Source organism: Lepisosteus platostomus, chromosome 4, assembly GCF_059453375.1.
Source record: "Lepisosteus platostomus isolate fLepPlt1 chromosome 4, fLepPlt1.hap1, whole genome shotgun sequence".
NCBI classification, from domain to species: Eukaryota; Metazoa; Chordata; class Actinopteri; order Semionotiformes; family Lepisosteidae; genus Lepisosteus; species Lepisosteus platostomus.
Window position 1 is genome coordinate 25778425 of NC_142614.1, and position 18899 is coordinate 25797323.

At 37.5% G+C, this 18899-nt stretch overlaps 1 protein-coding gene across 1 annotated transcript in view; it reads left to right on the plus strand.

Annotated features, from left to right (window-relative positions):
- The first annotated feature begins 9306 nt into the window (after positions 1-9306).
- The window catches only part of il6st (interleukin 6 cytokine family signal transduce), a 34571-nt gene continuing 24978 nt past the window's right edge, over positions 9307-18899 (plus strand). Inside the window, exon 1 of the mRNA XM_088629196.1 lies at positions 9307-9479. The gene's annotated coding sequence lies outside the window, so the exon portion shown is untranslated. The remainder of the gene's footprint in view (positions 9480-18899) is intronic.

Genomic DNA, 18899 nt, shown 5'->3' on the forward strand with positions numbered 1-18899 from the left:
TAAATGTGGACATATGTGACACAGTTTGGTAGGAAGACTTTTACTCTGGACATTGTGCTCAGTAATTAAGTATTCAGGCATTCATCAAAATGTACAGTAGAATACCTTCCCCAGCTTGCTGTTCATGTCTTGATATTTGTTCGGGTCAAGTCTATCTCACGTCTATCTCTACTCTTATACATGGGCACTATCAGTCCTTGATTCCAGACCTCAGGGAAACACCCAGCTCTCAGTACAAAGTTGAAGAGTTTGTGCAGAGCATGCTCCAGCTCCGAGCTGCTGTGTCTCAGCATCTCCTCGTTGACTCCTTCTTGGCCACAAGCCTTTCATGGTCTCAGAGCCTGGAGGTTGTCTAGTTGCTCCTGCTCTGTGATTAGGAAGTGTATGGGATTTTGATTGTCTTTTATGAGTGAACATTTTCAGTTTTTCAATATACAGTATGTTGTTTTGGTCTAATGCTTCTGTGTATGGGAACTGTTGGTAAAGATGTCCAAAGTAGGTTTTACAGACTGATCCAATTTGAATGGCCAATTCTTCTTGTTTTGATTTATTTAAATCAATTATTCAATGTTTCCAAAAAAACAGTTTTGATTCATTGAGTCCTCGGTTTCTGAGAGCTCTTTATGTGGATCTTTCTCTTCTTTTTTAAGGTACTTATAGTGTTTTACCATCTCTCAGTATCTGAAGTGTAGATCTGCATTGTGTGGTGGTCTGTGTTTTTGGTTTGATAGTTCTCACAATGCTTTTCCACTGTTTCTGCAGCCTCTGTCAAACCCTTCTTCTTTTGAAGGTGCTTATACTTTATAGGAATAGTCCAGGTCAGTGACAGCATAGTCCACCACACTACAGCCCAGAACTGAGCTGTACGTAAACCTGCCTAAAGAGTCCCCTCCAGTCCTGCCCTTGATCTTGTACAAGTCCAGACCTTTACAGAGCTGTAGAAGCTCATGCCCAGTGTTGTTGACCTCAGTGTCATGACTGCACCTGTGTGGGGTAACCTGCATGTGGTACATGGTTCTCCCCTTTGCTAAGGCTGTATGAATTGACAGACCTCTCTCTATCTCCATCTTCAAAGACTCAAGGAAGCAAATGCTTTCGGTTTCGTATATATGGTTTCGCTTGATGTGGAAGTTTATGAAGGCTTGCCTCAGTGTGAGAGACAGAGATAACCCTGCTAAAATGCCTTCTGGCTGCATTTAAAGACAGAAGCCACCAATATAACTTGCACATTGTTGGCCTATTAGAGACCATGAAGTGAGAAAATGTGTCTCAAAATAATTACCTTTTTGGTCAACACCAGACCCATTGATATTATGAGGACAAACTGGATTTATGATGGCCTTGTACCATCTATTTTCTGACTGCTTTTTCCAATTCAGGGTCATGGGATAGCCACATCCTATCTTGGTAGGGCAGGGTGCACTCTAAACAGGACACCAGTCCATCACAGGGCACAGACACAGACACACACACACTTACAGTATATCAGGCACAATTTTTCCAAAAAGACAATTAACCTACTAATATGTTCTTGGTCTGTAGGAGGAAACCTGAGGACCTGGAGGAGACCCATGCGAATATGGTCCTTACCTATACTGACCAACAAAAAGCTCGTCCTTTAGGTTGTCATAAATGTGGAAGCCTCGCAGCAGAGCTGTAGACTGCCATTTCAACTAGGAAAACCACACACCGCACCTGTGAATCTCAGAGGGATCAAGTGTTTCAGAAAAAAAGAACGCCAGAAACCTTTTCAACTCAAAGAAAGAAAACCTTAATCAAAAAGAACCTAACAGCAAACCATAATAGATTAGCTCATACAGCTCCACTGAAAAACACTTTCAGACCCTCAATCACAGCTAAATGTACCATGGTCTCACTTCCAGCTGCATTAGCCATTATTATACAAGATCCGAAGCATGCTGGGATGTTATTTGCTTAATTAAAATATTTGCCACACATATGTGGAAGTCTTTTTAATATGCTTTGTGTTCCTCAATGACTCAGGTGTCTCCATTTTATAAACCACTAATTGTATGTACAGTGATTTTTTTACCTCCATTGTAAAACATTTTTACATAAATATGTATTGACATAAAAGCTGCTATATAATACTAGACTATTATATCAAAGCTTTACTGGTCTAACTTAACCAAATGTAATTATTTGGCATTTGAATTTAAGGTATTTAATATTTAGATGGATCTGCAATCATCAACTTAATAGAATGCTGTGAATCCTGATAGGATAGTTTTTGGTACATATGAGAAGCATGCTTTCAGAAGCAAGTGATTGTTCCAAACTTTTTGCTTATCTCTGGGCACAACATGTTTTATTAGTGAATAAGTCTGTTTTACTACAACCTAAGATAACTTTTGATATCCTGAAACATTTTAGAGGTAGTTTTAAAATATGGCACACAAACCATTCAGTTAAACAGGTTTAAAAGAAATCCCTGCAATGACTTTGCTTTTAGACTAAAAAAGTAAGCTTTTAATGACAGCATTGAAATTGAAATTGAAACTGTACCACACATATGCAGGAAGAATGACACACTTCTAAGAAATAGGAGTGAATTGCTTTGACAAGTTTAGATTAGCTGCAGTGCCTGTGTAACTTTCATACTTTCCAGTCATTCATGTTAGAAACTTGTCTGAACAGAAAAGAGAAAGATTCTAGGTTCTGAAGATCAACTTGGTTTTCTTTCATACACAAATATAAGCATATACAGAAGCTTATTAAGCTTCCGTACATACGTTTACTATGTTACTTGTACTTGGTTTTACTGTACTTGGTTTCACACCCGAAGAAGGTTCCACAAACGAAACGTTGTGTTTCATTTCTTCTCTTTTTAGCATGGAATAAACCTTTACTTGTTCCTTTAAAGACCGGACAATATTGTCCATTTTGTTTTGACTTCATAACAGTTTCTGTGCATTTTCAAACTACTGCTACTAGTTTATTTCCTCAAGATGTGTGGTACACCATTTTTGTTAGTTTTTTTATAGTTTTTAATGTGCATCCCTTTTTTTACCTCCAGTACAACAGGTGCAGCACACTATTTATGTGAACAAACTTGCACTACCACAGGAAGACAGGCTGCTTTACAAAGAGTTCACCATCTTAAGCTTTTATAGCACATGGCTGCCAATCCATGATTACAGTGCCTTGTGAAAGTATTCGGCCCCCTTGAACTTTTCAACCTTTTGCCACATTTCAGGCTTCAAACATAAAGATATAAATTTTTTATTTTATGTGAAGAATCACCAACAAGTGGGACACAATTGTGAAGTGGAACGAAATCTATTGGATTTTGGAAACTTTTTTAACTAATAAAAAAATGAAAAGTGGGGCGTGCAAAATTATTCGGCCCCCTTGCGTTAATACTTTGTAGAGCCACCTTTTGCTGCGATTACAGCTGCAAGTCGCTTGGGGTATGTCTCTATCAGTTTTGCACATCGAGAGACTGAAATTCTTGCCCATTCTTCCTTGCAAAACAGCTCGAGCTCAGTGAGGTTGGATGGAGAGTGTTTGTGAACAGCAGTTTTCAGCTCTTTCCACAGATTCTCGATTGGATTCAGGTCTGGACTTTGACTTGGCCATTCAAACACCTGGATATGTTTATTTGTGAACCATTCCTTTGTAGATTTTGCTGTATGTTTGGGATCATTGTCTTGTTGGAAGATAAATCTCCGTCCCAGTTTCAGGTCTTTTGCAGACTCCAACAGGTTTTCATCCAGAATGGTCCTGTATTTGGCTGCATCCATCTTCCCCTCAATTTTAACCATCTTCCCTGTCCCTGCTGAAAAAAAGCAGGCCCAAACCATGATGCTGCCACCACCATGTTTGACAGTGGGGATGGTGTGTTGAGGGTGATGAGCTGTGTTGCTTTTACGCCAAACATATCGTTTTGCATTGTGGCCAAAAAGTTCGATTTTGGTTTCATCTGACCAGAGCACCTTCTTCCACATGTTTGGGGTGTCTCCCAGGTGGCTTGTGGCAAACTTTAGATGAGACTTTTTATGGATATCTTTGAGAAATGGCTTTCTTCTTGCCACTCTTCCATAAAGGCCAGATTTGTGCAGTGTAAGACTGATTGTTGTCCTATGGACAGACTCTCCCACCTCAGCTGTAGTTCTCTGCAGTTCATCCAGAGTGATCATGGGCCTCTTGGCTGCATCTCTGATCAGTCTTCTCCTTGTCTGAGCTGAAAGTTTAGAGGGACGGCCAGGTCTTGGTAGATTTGCAGTGGTCTGATACTCCTTCCATTTCAAGATGATCGCTTGCACAGTGCTCCTTGGGATGTTTGAAGCTTGGGAAATCTTTTTGTATCCAAATCCGGCTTTAAACTTCTCCACAACAGTATTACGGACCTGCCTGGTGTGTTCCTTGGTCTTCATGATGCTCTCTGCGCTTTCAACAGAACCTTGAGACTATCACAGAGCAGGTGCGTTTATACAGAGACTTGATTACACACAGGTGGATTCTATTTATCACCATCAGTCATTTAGGACAACATTGGATCATTCAGAGATCCTCGCTGAACTTCTGGAGTGAGTTTGCTGCACTGAAAGTAAAGGGGCCGAATAATTTTGCACGCCCCACTTTTCATTTTTTTATTAGTTAAAAAAGTTTCAAAAATCCAATAGATTTCGTTCCACTTCACAATTGTGTCCCACTTGTTGGTGATTCTTCACATAAAATAAAAAATTTATATCTTTATGTTTGAAGCCTGAAATGTGGCAAAAGGTTGAAAAGTTCAAGGGGGCCAAATACTTTCGCAAGGCACTGTAATTACAGCTGTTGTTAAAAGTTTATGAACTTGGGTGTCTGTTGTTTGCCAGCCGGTTGATTTCCTGGTGCAAGGATAGGTGGAACTGAGATCCTGACCACCGTTAATGTCACCTATTGCACTGTTAACCCTGGTGTCCTGGCTAAGTTTCACTTTAAGCTTGCACAATGACACAATGCTACACAATGCTTACCTAAGTTCACCCCTTTGTAGTTTCTTGAACCAGTTTTCTCACATCCCCACCTGATGTACTGTATATTAAAGCTGCTGGTGCAGAACACAAGCCATGCATTACCCAGGTGGGTGACACGTGAATATGAAAATATCTCGCTAGTAAAATAAACTCATTTACATGTAATTTACATTTCCAATTCAGAGCTACAATTAAAAGCTCCATCAATGTGCCTCTATTAAACGTTTTATGTTTGGAAAGTCTTCTAAAGCATGACCGTTAATTCCAAACTAATGGTCTCTGGAACCTGAGTGCATATTATACTGATGCTTTCTAAACATGTTCATGAGCACATTCATATTGTAAATGCAATATTGATAGTGAGAATAATAAATCACTGCACCTTCTTCCAAAAAATGTTTTTGCATTTATATCAGCTTCAATTAATATAATATTACTAACAATTAATTAAATAAAGTAATGGAACACAGTTAATTAATTTGTAAAAATGATTATTTTAAGCTGACATCCTTTAAGTAGGGCACATATTTTCGCTCATTTTGGACTCATTAAATCTTAAACAATAACATTTGGATGGGAAATAAAAGAGAAAACCTTTTTGATCCAGAGATTACACATTCTAGATTTAGCAATGGCATTTATTTTACATTCTGTATCTAACCTGAATTATTTTTCAGGTTAGATACCTGAAGTATTTTCTTTAATTTTTATATTTGTATCTCTTATAAAGAGAATGAACCCTTATTTAGACAAATTGAAAGAGTCCATCTTTCTTGAATGTTGCTGTTTGTTAACAATTTTGCCTTTCCTGGGAAGTAGCAGTTATCGGTGTGATCTCAGATTCCCTACTCTAGCCTATCAGTTCCATTGTAATCGGGCTTACATCAGAAACCTCAAAAATACCCACATTGAAACGGTGACTTAACAGATGAGTCAATAAATTATGCAGCTCTCTAAACGTGAGAAGTACATTAGTGTCACCATCTTCAGTTTTCATCTGCTTAATGTTTTAATTCACTGCACTGAATGTAAACCATATGTTCATCTTGCATCCCATTTTAAACTGGTGACAGGGTTATTCAATATAAAAAAGGTTGCACAAAGGGATTTCCAGGCAGCACTATTCCAGTAATATGAATCACTTCAACATGAGGCCAAAGTTTGTGTTTGTGTGGGTGGATGTGTGACAGCCAATCAGCATAAAGCAAACATGCTCCAACAGTTCTAATTTCTTTCTCCGAGCAGGCTCTCAAGTTCAGATGTCTGTCTCTAAACTAAAGTAGTAGTCCTAGAATACTACACACTAAACATTTTAAATCAGTAGATAGTGCTTCAAATTGTATATCTCCAATTTCTTACAGTTTAATACCTAATTAGATATTATGTTGATATTATGTCTAAGACTGATCTTTCACTGCATAAACTTAATTTAGTACCTTATTTCTCAATTTAGTATTCAATCAATAAAAAAAGATGAAGATATAAAGTCAATTCATACGGGATACTTTTTAGTTGTTATTATTATTGACAGAGGCTGGCCTGCTGCATGTGGAGACAAGCTTGTCCCTTTTTTTATTTGCGTGCAAGGGATTAAAATAAGACTTGTGTCACTCATAGACCATTGTACAAATGTTTCCACATAAATATAACACCTTCTGTCACCACTCCCTCCAAAGAACAGTGTTAGACAATTTTCTTACACGTATTTGCAATTCACAGATAAGCACAAGGTGTTGCTGATTTCAAAAACTGTTCAGTCAGTTTTCTAAATGTTAAATTGCAAACCACACTGTTAAGTGCAAATTTATAAAGAGATGACTCACATACTGTATGTAAAAGTAAAGATACCGGATACCTTTGTCTATCAGTTTGAGAAATTGTGATTACATTGTTGAAAATTTTTTTAAATGGAGAATAACTTTTGCACTAGAGCAAGAAGCTTTGAAAACTGTCCTATTGATCCCACAGACAACAATTTTCGATTCTTCATGGGTTATGAAAATAACCCATGAAAATAACCCCAAAAATATAATCTATATTATATCCTATGGCTGCCAGATGTGTATGTGAACTCAATGATTGTCCAGACCAGAAACATTCACTGCAGTCAGGCGTTCTGTCAAACATTTATAATCACGTGCAATTTGAAGCAGACGGATAAAAAACAATGATGTGTTCTTTTTTAGCCGGAAGTATAGCTAAAACAGCTACACAACTATTATACAGTACATCTCCAACCCTGTGACCCGGGTTTGAATCCCACGTTTATCTTCAATTATCCTGTCTTGCACCTGTTGATTGTCTATGTGACAGTCACGGTTCCGCGCGGGGTCATGCCCCCCGCTGCCCGTTCCGGCTGCCACACCTGGGGCGCGAACCCGGGTCTCCTGCGTAATGCAACAGGGCACCAACTGCGAGAACTAAAGGAGACCTCCCTCAGCCCACGCAGCTGTGGACCCTGATACCCGCAGTGAGGGCGTTGATGTCACCACACTAGCTCCGCTACATCAAGATGGGGTCCACCTCAGCCCATGACCCTGAATTGGAAAAAGCACTTAGAAAATGGATGGATGGTGTGCTTTACACTGTGGCAAGTGTTGCTTATCACAGGTTTTCTCTAACATGAATCGTATGGGCCCAATGTTTTCACTCCTTCCATCATCTGAAGTCCTCTAACCTCAGACTTAACTCAAGCACTTTTAAGATCTTCTAGACACAAATCTTCATAAATCAAACATATATGTATTAAAAAAGAATATTAGAGAATTGAATAAGAGAAAAGTGCTGAAGAAGTCATCAAGCTAAAACGTAGTCCTGTAAAGGACTTTAGGACTTGGACTGTAATGAGATGAGATGTGTCTGGGTACTCTGAAAATGTGTTAAACAACACAAAGATAGTGTTTCCATATCTGGTAGTTTGATTTTTTAAGATTAATAATTTGTTTGTTTGAAGTTTCAAGATTGATGGTGTTTTACCAGCTGAAAAGCATCAAGAATAGCTCTTCCTCTCTGTGGATGTGGAATTCCTTGAAATAATGTCCAGTAACAAAAAAGGAATGATTTGTAACTGGATTACAGTAACTGTTTGCTTGAAAGTACACAGCAAATGTATTAAACAATGGTAGGAGTGTTCACATCCTAATTATTTGTACATGAAGAATCTTCTATTTTTAGGAAACTAAATAACTGAAAACTCTATTAATAAAACTTGCAACATTAACAGGGTTAATATAAGTATAGTCGCAATGTCCTGTTCTGATATTAATTGAAAAGAAACCCTTTGTATTTGGTATTGTTTTTTTATAATAAGAAGTTTTTTTTTAATGACAAAAGACAAAATAGAAAAGAGTATTCCACAAATAATTGTTTGACAATTAGATCACCTTAAACTTTTGGTTAAAACAAAACCAGAGATATTGGCAAAGGGAAAACTGTGCTAAAGGAATTACAAAAAGACTTTGACAACATCTTGGATTGGCAGTTTCAAAGTGAATATTGATTAATGCAAAGTGATCCACACTGGATCAAAAGATGAGCAACCATGAAGGATTCAGATGACTGCCATATACAGACACATTAAAGGAGTCAAATCCTCAGGATTATAGAAAGGGTCAACTAAAGTGCAGCTACAGGGTTAGTAATGAGGCAAGGAAACTAAAACAGAACTAATTTCCAGAAGAAGAAAAAAAACTGAGAAAAAAGTGGTACTTTATACAAAGGGTGGTGGGTTTCAGGAACAGACTTCCAGCAAGGGGGTTTCCGCCCAAACCCTGCTTCAAGAAACGGAGAAACTCCATCTGAGTCACTAAACTAGGTACCTACTGTACTGTACCAAATGTACTACCAAAGAAACATGATGAGGCCTCCACTGGTTTGTAACCTTTTATGTTCTTTCGAATGTAAAAAACACTAACAAAATCTATTACAGGAATACACGGGGAGACTTGTGCAAAACATATTGCACCTCCTCCCATCTTTTACATACTCCGGTTACAGTCATTTCTAATAGGTTTTGCAACAAATCGCTTTTTTTCTTTAAATAGCCAAGTGAACAATTAATCAACAGCTACTTTTCTTTGGAACATTGTCCATTTAAATGAAGTTTGCAAACTTCAGCGAAATCATTTAACTCTTCGCAGAACAGCTCTCCGCCAAAGCCCTCACAAATCAGGACGACAAATGAAAACCTGATCCCGAATCCATGAATATGTGCGATATTTCAGGGAAAACAGGCGGAGAGTAACGGGAACTGTCGCACACGGCAGCATGCGGAGCCCTTGATGGGCGGCAGTGCTGGCGAATCAGAGGCCGCGGCGGAAAGCCGAGAGTTCAGAGCGAGAGAGCTGGCTTTCATCCCTCTAACCTGATGTGGCTCTTTGGGAGACAAGGTTGTCGGTCTGTGTGCGACCGCTCATGACAGAAAAAAATGATCTTAAAAACGTTCTATACGGAAATATTCGTGAGGATTTAAGGCTTGCTTTTCTCCGTCCTAAGCCTGTAAGTGTTTCTTTTTCTTTAAAGTGTGAATAAATCGGTACGTTAGCTCATGATTAGAGACTTGAGGTCGGGCGCTTGTTATCGGATGTGACGTTAAATGGAGATATGTTGCGAATTACAATTTGTATTAAAGTACGTTATACCTTTATTCTTGATTGTTAGCAGGGTGATTTAATTTTGCATTTGGCTTTTTTCCTCCCAATATACTGACACATAGTTGAAAACTTCGCACAAAGTAGACGACAGTGAAAACGAAAGTTGGAAATTCAGCTCACAAGCGCTCTGCATAATAATCCTCGTTTTAGATATACATGTATTTCAGTTCTCATCCCTGAAATCGCTGTCATATAATTAGATCGAAGGATCTAATCGTTTAGTTAAAATCGTAAGCTAATTCCTCGAAGAGCTGGACGAAGCGGGGTTACATGACAAGAAGCTATCCGTAATTCAAGTTTGCCATTAGGCCTTGTCTTATTGCAAAATGTAAAACTGGTTGCTAGCCCTGTCCTACAGTAAATGCTCCAGGGGTACCCGGGCAGCGGGCCGTGTTTTTCTGTTGGCCCCGGACACAGTTTTGTTGAGGGGAGAAGCAGTCGGGGATTTATTAAGGGTCCCCAGTAAAGCCCTGTAGCAGGCGTCCTGTACCTGTACGCGGCTGAAATTGTAAAATGAGTTTTTCCAGCTTTGTCTTCATCTTCTAAACATGTTGCAACGGGGGCTGTCTTCGAGTTCAAAAGCCTTTGAACTACTGGTCTAACGTAGGTTTTCCAAAATTGAGTTAACCGTAATGCCGTCTCGAACTTTATTAACACTTTAAAAACAAATTTTCGAAGCGAGTAGTACGATAAATCAAATATAGATGCTGCTTTCAAAGCTAATAAAGCTAATATTTTGCTCCACTGTTTTCATTGATTTGCGGAGTTGTTTCTGGTGCATCGAAGAATACAACAAACAGAAAATAACATACAGTATATAGTTAAATATTTATCATCGACATTATCCTGAAAAAATCTCATTTTTTCACGATCACATAGTAATAGAGGAAAGTATTAGTACTTCCTGACAAATGCTGGAACAAAACCGTTTGCCACTCTCTACGAAAGATTTGTGAATGTTATCACAGAAATAGGTAAGAAAGATTTGATTTAACGTCACCTCCCTAATTAACTGATGTCTTAATTTTCAGAGCGCTACATACAGTATCATCGTTTTGTGTTATAGTAAAAAGATGAGACATGAATGATATTTTACAACAATGTTCACTGTGTGTAGGATTTCCTACTGTATTTCTGTGCATTGATGGTCACAGAATTCTCCAATAACTGAATCTCACTGCATTAAGACTAATTAATTCACTTTTATAAGTAACACTTAGCAGATTTTGTTGGAGATATGATTGTATTATATACATCGTTGTACAATTCACTGATTGCAATGGCTACATTATATTTTTCCATAATCTAAGCAATCAATGAAATAATGATGGAAATTTGCAAAACTTGTAGGCCAATATACAGTATAAGCACACAAGAAAAAGTTTTCTCATTTATAGCCTAAGCCTTACTCTTTTTGGTGATGTGGTTTTAGTTTAGCTAGAAGGGTATTAAACATCATCCATCTGCTTTCTTGAAGGCTTTCGGTGTCCGTCCCTCCACCTGTTGGATACACCTACAACCCTTTGTGTACAGAAGGGCTTCCTATTACTCATTCTAAATTAGTTTTTTTTAGATTACCTGAGACTAAAATAGCACTCTGGGTTAAATCTGTCCTTGAAATTTTACCTACTTGAATCAAATGACCTGTCAGTCTCTTCTGTACTAGAATGAAATGAAAGGCTGGTTCTTTATCATGTTTGTATATGGAAGTCCTCTGTGACCATGTCGTGTCTTTTATGTAGTATGGTGACCAAGGTCAGCTGTGTTTTAATTGTTATAAATACTTATTTTCTCTCTATACTTAAGCATTGTGTGGCACAACATTAGGACCTGTTACAGAAATGAAACAGCTTGATTAGTTTATTGGTTTGTTTTTGTGCCCCTCTTTGTAAACAGTTGCAATTCTCCAGTCTATTGGTGCCACTCCCATCTGCATTGAGTGTTGAAAAGTTGGCCTTAAGGGTCTATGAATAACATTCCTTTTTTCCTTACATACAGCTAAGCAAATGCAATCAGGCCTTAGCAATTTTTTACCTTTATGATACCTTAGCTCCTGTATCAATTATGCTACAAATGCCCAATACTGATGGAGCTACTCCTATATCAAGGGACATGTTATTGATATCAGATATTGTAAAAACCTGCAAAAATGTTAATTTAGCATGTTTTCCATTTTTTTCTTCAGTTATTAATCCCATGTTGTAGACTAAATACTTAAACTTATCAAATTTTCTTAATGTAGAAAAATGGTTTGTCTTATTTGTTGCTGAAATATCCTTTCTCAGTAGCTGTGTTCCAGCTCAATGCAGTCTTTTTTTTGTTTTAATTTGGGGTCTTTTTGCAAATTCTGTCGCGAACTCTCTTCCTTCTGATTTGCTTCTCAGTCTCTTCTTTTACCCACCAACTTGGACAGATCTCATTTAAAGTTAATTTGTTTTGAGCTTATAACATTTTTTTTAAGAAAAGCTCGCCTTCTCCGCTCCACCTTTAGCAATTTAATCTCCGCATATACTCTCTTGATTCCACCTTGGTTATTTGAAACCACTAGGTCAAAAAACTCTTTCTTAGTATTTGCTAGTTGTTGCCCTAACAAACTGGGTTAAGATCATTTATCCCCCCCCCCCCCCCCCCCAAAGAAAAAAACAAACTCAAAACCAAAACCACCAGGCATTCAAAACCAAAGCCTCCTGGCATCTGGATAGCTTCTTAACCAGAACACTAGAATACGTGTTGTAGTGTGTATATAACTGTGAACCTGTGCATGTTCATTCAGTAAAGTGTATATGTATAATCAGTTGTTTCTATGTTTTTGCACCTACAGTAACTCACCACCTACTACACCTTGTGCAAATAAAGTGATTCTGATGAGCAATATCAATTTCAGCATTGGTATTCCTAATTGCTATATCTCAATTAAATTGTGGAAAATTAAAATCTCTCTATATTATCATGTCACCCTTAATACAAAATAGTATGAAATGAGAAACCTGAGGAACCTTGCACCCATGGTCTGCATTAGGTGCATGTGAATGTTTTGTTGTGTCTTGTTTAGAGTTTATTCAGATGGTGCATAGCAATACGCAGCATGATTATAAAACCTACTTGATATCCCCTCAAACACATGCCCAGATATAATTGTTTTCTCCTAAGTGTTGCAGTAGGGTTAATTTGCCATTTTTGATTGTGTTACTAATTTTAAACTTTCCAGCTAACAAATTTCATAGAAGGTTGCATTTTGTGCTTTGATGAAAGCTAATCTAATTATTTTATTGCATAATTGAGAAAGAGGTCTGTACTGTTATACTGTAGTATTTGTATTCTTGCATTAGGAGCAATCAGTTGTCTTTTGCAGAATGCAGATGACGAGAAACAATTTACATACATAGTTCAGTCTTTTCATCTTTTTTATTACTAAATGTTTGCTTTATTTATTTGGACTAAATAAAAAAAATATTAAAACAGTGTGCAAAATACCACTTGAAGTTTAAAAAACCTTTGAAGTAGTAATACATTCATTTTTAAAATTGTGCTCTATTTTAAAGTTAATTCTTCAAGTTTCCCAATTTATAGTGCATCAGACTTAATACCTGGAAGTGAAAATGCTTTTTTCAGACAACCTGACACAGTTTTGACTTATAATTTCAATTGAAAACCTATTGAAACCTAAACCTAATTGAAAACTTTCAGGTAATCAGAACATCAATATATGTCTCAGGGCATATATTTGATTTAAGACAGGACATTTCTTAGTGTTCCCAAAGTCACTCTTTTCCAGCTCATCAGTGTTGTATGCAGGTGGTTTTGCCTTCAGGCATCTTTGGAATTCAATGGGTTATTGACATTATTTGGAAAACCTAGAATTTGTTTGTTTTTGGATGTCGAAAGAGTTTTTGCCTCTTGTTTTTCTTTTATGATAATCATCTTTAGTCATATTGTTTTGATCAGTTTTGGTGACGCATGTTATGTTTTTTGTCAATGTCACTGCCTTTCCTATCTAACCTGTTTCTGCTTTTGGAGATTAGATATTGAACTTTTAACATTAAACCCCTTTTGTTTGTTTTATTTTCAGGCCTTTTGTGAATTGTCAGTTCACTGAGTTGCTGTTTTTTTTTTTGCAGTATACTAAATTCTGAAACATTCCAGCTTCATTTGTTGTTGTTAATCATTCTCTTTACTATAAATATCTAGAGCCCATTTCCCCAAATCAGCACATATTGCAGTTCCTTATTTTCAGATGCTGCTGATGTTTTCTGTCTTGCAGTTAATGCTGGGTTGCAAATTGTAGTTGACTTTTGCTCGTTGACTCCCAATACACCTAAAGTGATCATTAAAAGTTTAGCCATTTAGTGTTTGGTATTTGGTGAATGCTGTTCAGTATTTAAACTGAACAGCTAAGAATTTTGTCATAATCTGTTGTTATAGAATATTTTATTTGCGTTGGCACTGTTCCACTTGAATTAGTGAAGTGTATTTAGAAAAATTATGCATGTAGCTTGATGTACAGCTACTGTACTCCACATACTGTACACAGAGGAACAAAATGTATCTGAGAGTCACAGAGTGATCAGCTTTATGTCAATTGAACACACATTTCTGCAGTGCTGTAACGCTGCACATTATAGAAGATAAGAATTATGTCATTGACATAGTTTACACCAATGCCTGTTGATTAGCATCTGCCTTATTAGAGAAGAGGGTTCTGATTTGAGGTGAAACATTAAAATCATGTGGGGTTACTAGTGCAGAACTACACAGAGCACCACCTGGCCTGTTGCTCTTTGTAATCAGCATCAATCACTCTGGAACAATTTAACCTTGTTGAATTTAAGCTGGGTGGGATAGGAGACTCTGCTGCAGCCACTAAAGCAATCTAAGAAGATCTGTGCATTGCAGAAATAGCAAGATACAATGGTAAGAAATTTCAGTTTAAGCAGCTGTTCTTTATTGAGTTCAGGTGATAAGACTCTTCTGATAACAAAATATGGTTAATTCTGCTTGAGTAGGAAAGTGATTTTATGTTGACACCTCTCCTACGTAATATGGGGAAGCAGTGAAGAGTTGAGAGTGCTTGGACATGTTGTGGATTCCGTTTCTGGAAAATCATGTCACAGCCGTGTAATTTATGTGGAATACTCCTTAAAATGCTGTATATATCTTGGGGCTTCACTCAAAAATTTGTCTAACCAGTACACTTGTGTTCCCTATTACGTGTGTTTTTATAGTGTATAAACCCAGTGACCAAACACCTTTATGAGTCACAGCAAAGTTAGTCCGGAGGACTCTGAGAAAGCAATGAAATCTTTGACAGTAAATGAAAGCTTTAATAACACACCTCATGAAATATTGCCTAATCATAATTAACAGGTTTTATAGTTCTTAATATTGACATTATTGTTGTAATTGTTTTGCATTCCACTAGAGAGTGTGTTAAAATGTTAAAAAGTCATATTGCAGAATCGTTTAGATCCCTCAATTACAATTTAGCCGGTCGTTTTTTTAATTGAATCAACATTCTCATTATGCAAACCATGGGTTACTTAAACAATTTCAAAGTGTAGCAAATTATTGATAGTTTATGTGATGAAATGTATATGAACTTCTGTATGAACAAACTGTTTGTTTGTTGTACTGATCAGAATTCTGCCCTTATTGGTAGCTTGTTCCGTCTGTTTTCTGGATAAACTTCGGCTCATCTTCAGGTGACGAAAGACTGGTTTATTGAACACTTTAGTGTTGTAACCTCTTGGCATATCATTTACAAAGAGGGATTAATCATCTTTTGCAACATCATAGTCTACCGTGCTTTCTGATATTGATATCTGTGCATTCTCAGTTGTACCAGCTAAAAATTAGGTGTATATTACACTGCCTGAAAGTCTCATTTGTGATATTAACCCAGCACCCACTCCATGTCCGTATATGGTCTGCAAGTTCTTTTTTAACTAACATGTAATAATGCAATATTTTTGTGTTTAAATTAGTGCTTTTCATGTGTTATGTTGAAGAAGTGCATTAGTCTGTACATGCAGCAGCAGGCTGAAAGGTCACGATGTGTTGCAACTTTGCAACTTCAATATTTTACAACAGATCTTTTAGGGAAATTCTCTGTGTACTCTTGGGCGAGTTAATATGCATTTTCTTTTTTTAAATGCCTAAAAGAATGTCGTGACAATAGATAGTTTTCAATATATTCTTAAATAATGCACTGAATGTAGTTTATAACCAAATAAAAGCTTAACTAAAGTGATTTGAAAATCTCTGCATTTTTGACTACTCCAAAAACAGATTTTTACCTAGTCTTTTAAAAAGAATCCAATTCTGTTTGAAAACACCTGATCCAGAATTTCTAATGAAAAACACTTCACCTTTTAAGCGTAGAAAATTTGGCAAAAATGCTCGACATTAATTTAAAAGTAAATATCCAATGAAGCATGTCTCCTTTTTGCACGATCTCTGAACTTTGCTACTTTTTGCATTGGAGTGTAACATCATTGGAGTGAGAGTAGCTATACAAACAATATCCTTTCAGATTCTTTGTCAGTTTTGTTCATTTTTTTATGTGAGCTCTTGAATATTTTTACCCAGTAATGTACTGTTTATGTAGCTTTTTTTACAGATCTTTTATCACAGATCTGAGTAATGAAAGCATATTGCTTTAGATCATATTGAAATAGTGAAGGATAAATATCTGAAGACAGATAAATTATGCTAGTACTTAGAAAAGGGCAGTTTATATCTGATTGAGGTGTGGATGCAGATTTCACATCCTAGAAGATGAATTACTCATAGTGTATGTTTGTACCAGTTAATTAATTTACCCTTCTCCCTCCCTTCTAAACGTGCTGTTCAAATTCACCCACGGCTTGTTCACTGGAGCGAGCTGAAGATTTATTTTTGAGGTACAGTAGTTTTCCGTTATCGTTGGTGGAGGTGGAAGTGCGGTTGAGTGCAAGGTACAGGTAGCGGACAAAAATGTATGCATGTTGAAAGCAAGGACTACCACACAGGTGCTGCTCATGCATTAGTTTACCAAATAACATCCCAGCATGCCTTGAGTCCTGTATAAAAGTAATGGACAGACCTGGTTGCCAATAATTCTGGCTGGCATGGCTGCAAGAGGAGACCCCAGCGACTCGGACTGAAGGGTGATTTTCAGGGCATAGTTGGCTGGAGCTTCAGTGACCAAGACAGGTCAATTTGCAGTTGTTTCACGCACTGCAGTGTCTAATTTGAGGTGAGTTCTTTCCCTCAGAGTTCTGTACTGACAACCGCAAAGGGCAACACTGAGTGGAAGCACATATTTCATGATCGTGGTATCTGTGCTTTAATTCGAAATACCAGCAAAAAAGACAGTTGACTGCCAATATCAACTTGGGGGTGAGTAGCCAGTTTAATCAAAAACTGTCCACTGTGAACTCCATAAAGCAGGATAGTATAGTATAGTCAGGTTGGTCATTACAACTGACAATACACATTAGCAATTGCAGTGGTATAAAGAGCTCAGGCAGCGGACTACAGTGGAGAAATGTGATAAAGTTGAATCATCCTTCACCATTACTAATGTTCTCGACAAACAGACAAGTGCATATGTGGTGCCTACCTAAGGAACTCACCAGCCCCAAGTGCTTGGTTCCAACAGTGAAGGGTTCTAGTGGTTCTGTAATGTTGTGGTCCCATTTTTCTGTAATGGTTTGGGTGCACTCATCCAGTGGTTAGATGAGAAGGATACTGATGTTCTCTAAATGTCCTTGCTTTCTCAGTCACCAGATCTGCACCCGCGGACACTTATGGGATATTCTGAAACGCTGCCTGAGACAGCCATTTACCACCACCATCGGCCAAGCAAGAGTTGATTGATTTTCAAAAAATTGCAATTGCAAAATCTGCATCCCTTCTGCAGAATCATAGACACCGGTAGAGTCTGCCTCAGCACATACAGGCCATATTGGCCGCACGTAGTGCCCAGCTCTCTATTAGGAGTCTTTAGATAGGTGTTTCCATTTGTTTGCCTTTTTCCTACAGTTACAATATAAAAACGTATAATGATAAATAAGGGGAATTCAAATTTATCCGGGAACAAACTATTACGACTGCTTGGGTCATGCTTTAGAATGTAGAATATCTGATGCCATAGAGCAAATGATACATTAAAGCTGTCTTTACTTTGGGTTCAGTGTAATAAAAAATGCCACTTACATTAGTTTAGCTGCATTTTTAATGTTTTTCATTTTGTTTATATTTGTTTCTTTGGATGGTTCATCCTGTCTTCCAGTCCCATCTTATTTTTCTTGTCAAGTGGCCTTCAGTTGACATTATTATGAGTATACTAGTTTGTGGTATTAAATTTAATCTTCTGTGGGTTTCACCAGTTTGCAGTTGCAATATGTACCAAGCCAATCTCGTTTCCTGCCACTGAGAAAGTCCTAAAGTCCCTTTCCTAGATTCTTTTCCTGCATTATCAAATACTTATCATAGGTGGTCAGTAAGTATTAGCTTCACACTGTTGTTGTACTATGGGACAACAATAAATAAGCTGTTCCTTTTTTCCAGCACCTTCGGTTATTATTATCAGTAATAGACTGCACCATTGAATGGCAGTTACATAGAAGAGGTACGATTAATTGCAATCAAGTTTTTCTGTGAGGTGTTTGAAGAAGGAATCTTTCAATAAGCAGGTTCAGTAATTCGTGTAATTCCTTAAATGAGCTTTCCAAAGGTTGTGTTTAGATTCTTGAAGTGTAACAGTCAACCTAAGCATTATGTTTTTGCTTTGATAATCTGTTGCACAGTAACTCATCTGAGGTGCTTCTGACATTGCTGAAGGCAAATGAAAACCTAGTTTCTGTAGATGAAATACCATTTTAGGGATTTGGACTGACTGGGGAAGTCATATCTGGCACACCAGCAGCAAAGCTGAAATGGCATGTGTTTCACAGGAAATAAGAGCTATTTTCATTTCTCCCATCCTTTTCTCATCAATCTTTTGTGTGTAGTGTAGCGATTTCCGCAGCTCTCGACAGCCGCGCCTCCTTCATACTTAGTAAAGAATGAGACTTGAGTCAATGCAGGAAAGGAAGTTGAAGAACTGTGGTATACCCTGTAGGTAACATTTTGTGTGTGTGACCGTCTCTCACTCTAGCCCTCTTAGGTTGTGACTCTATTGTGCTAACATTGTAAAACAGGCTCAGACTTGAAATGTAGAACTTGACCTTATATTTTTTGGCCCTAGACCTTAATTTTCGTTTGGTATTCACTTTAGCATTCA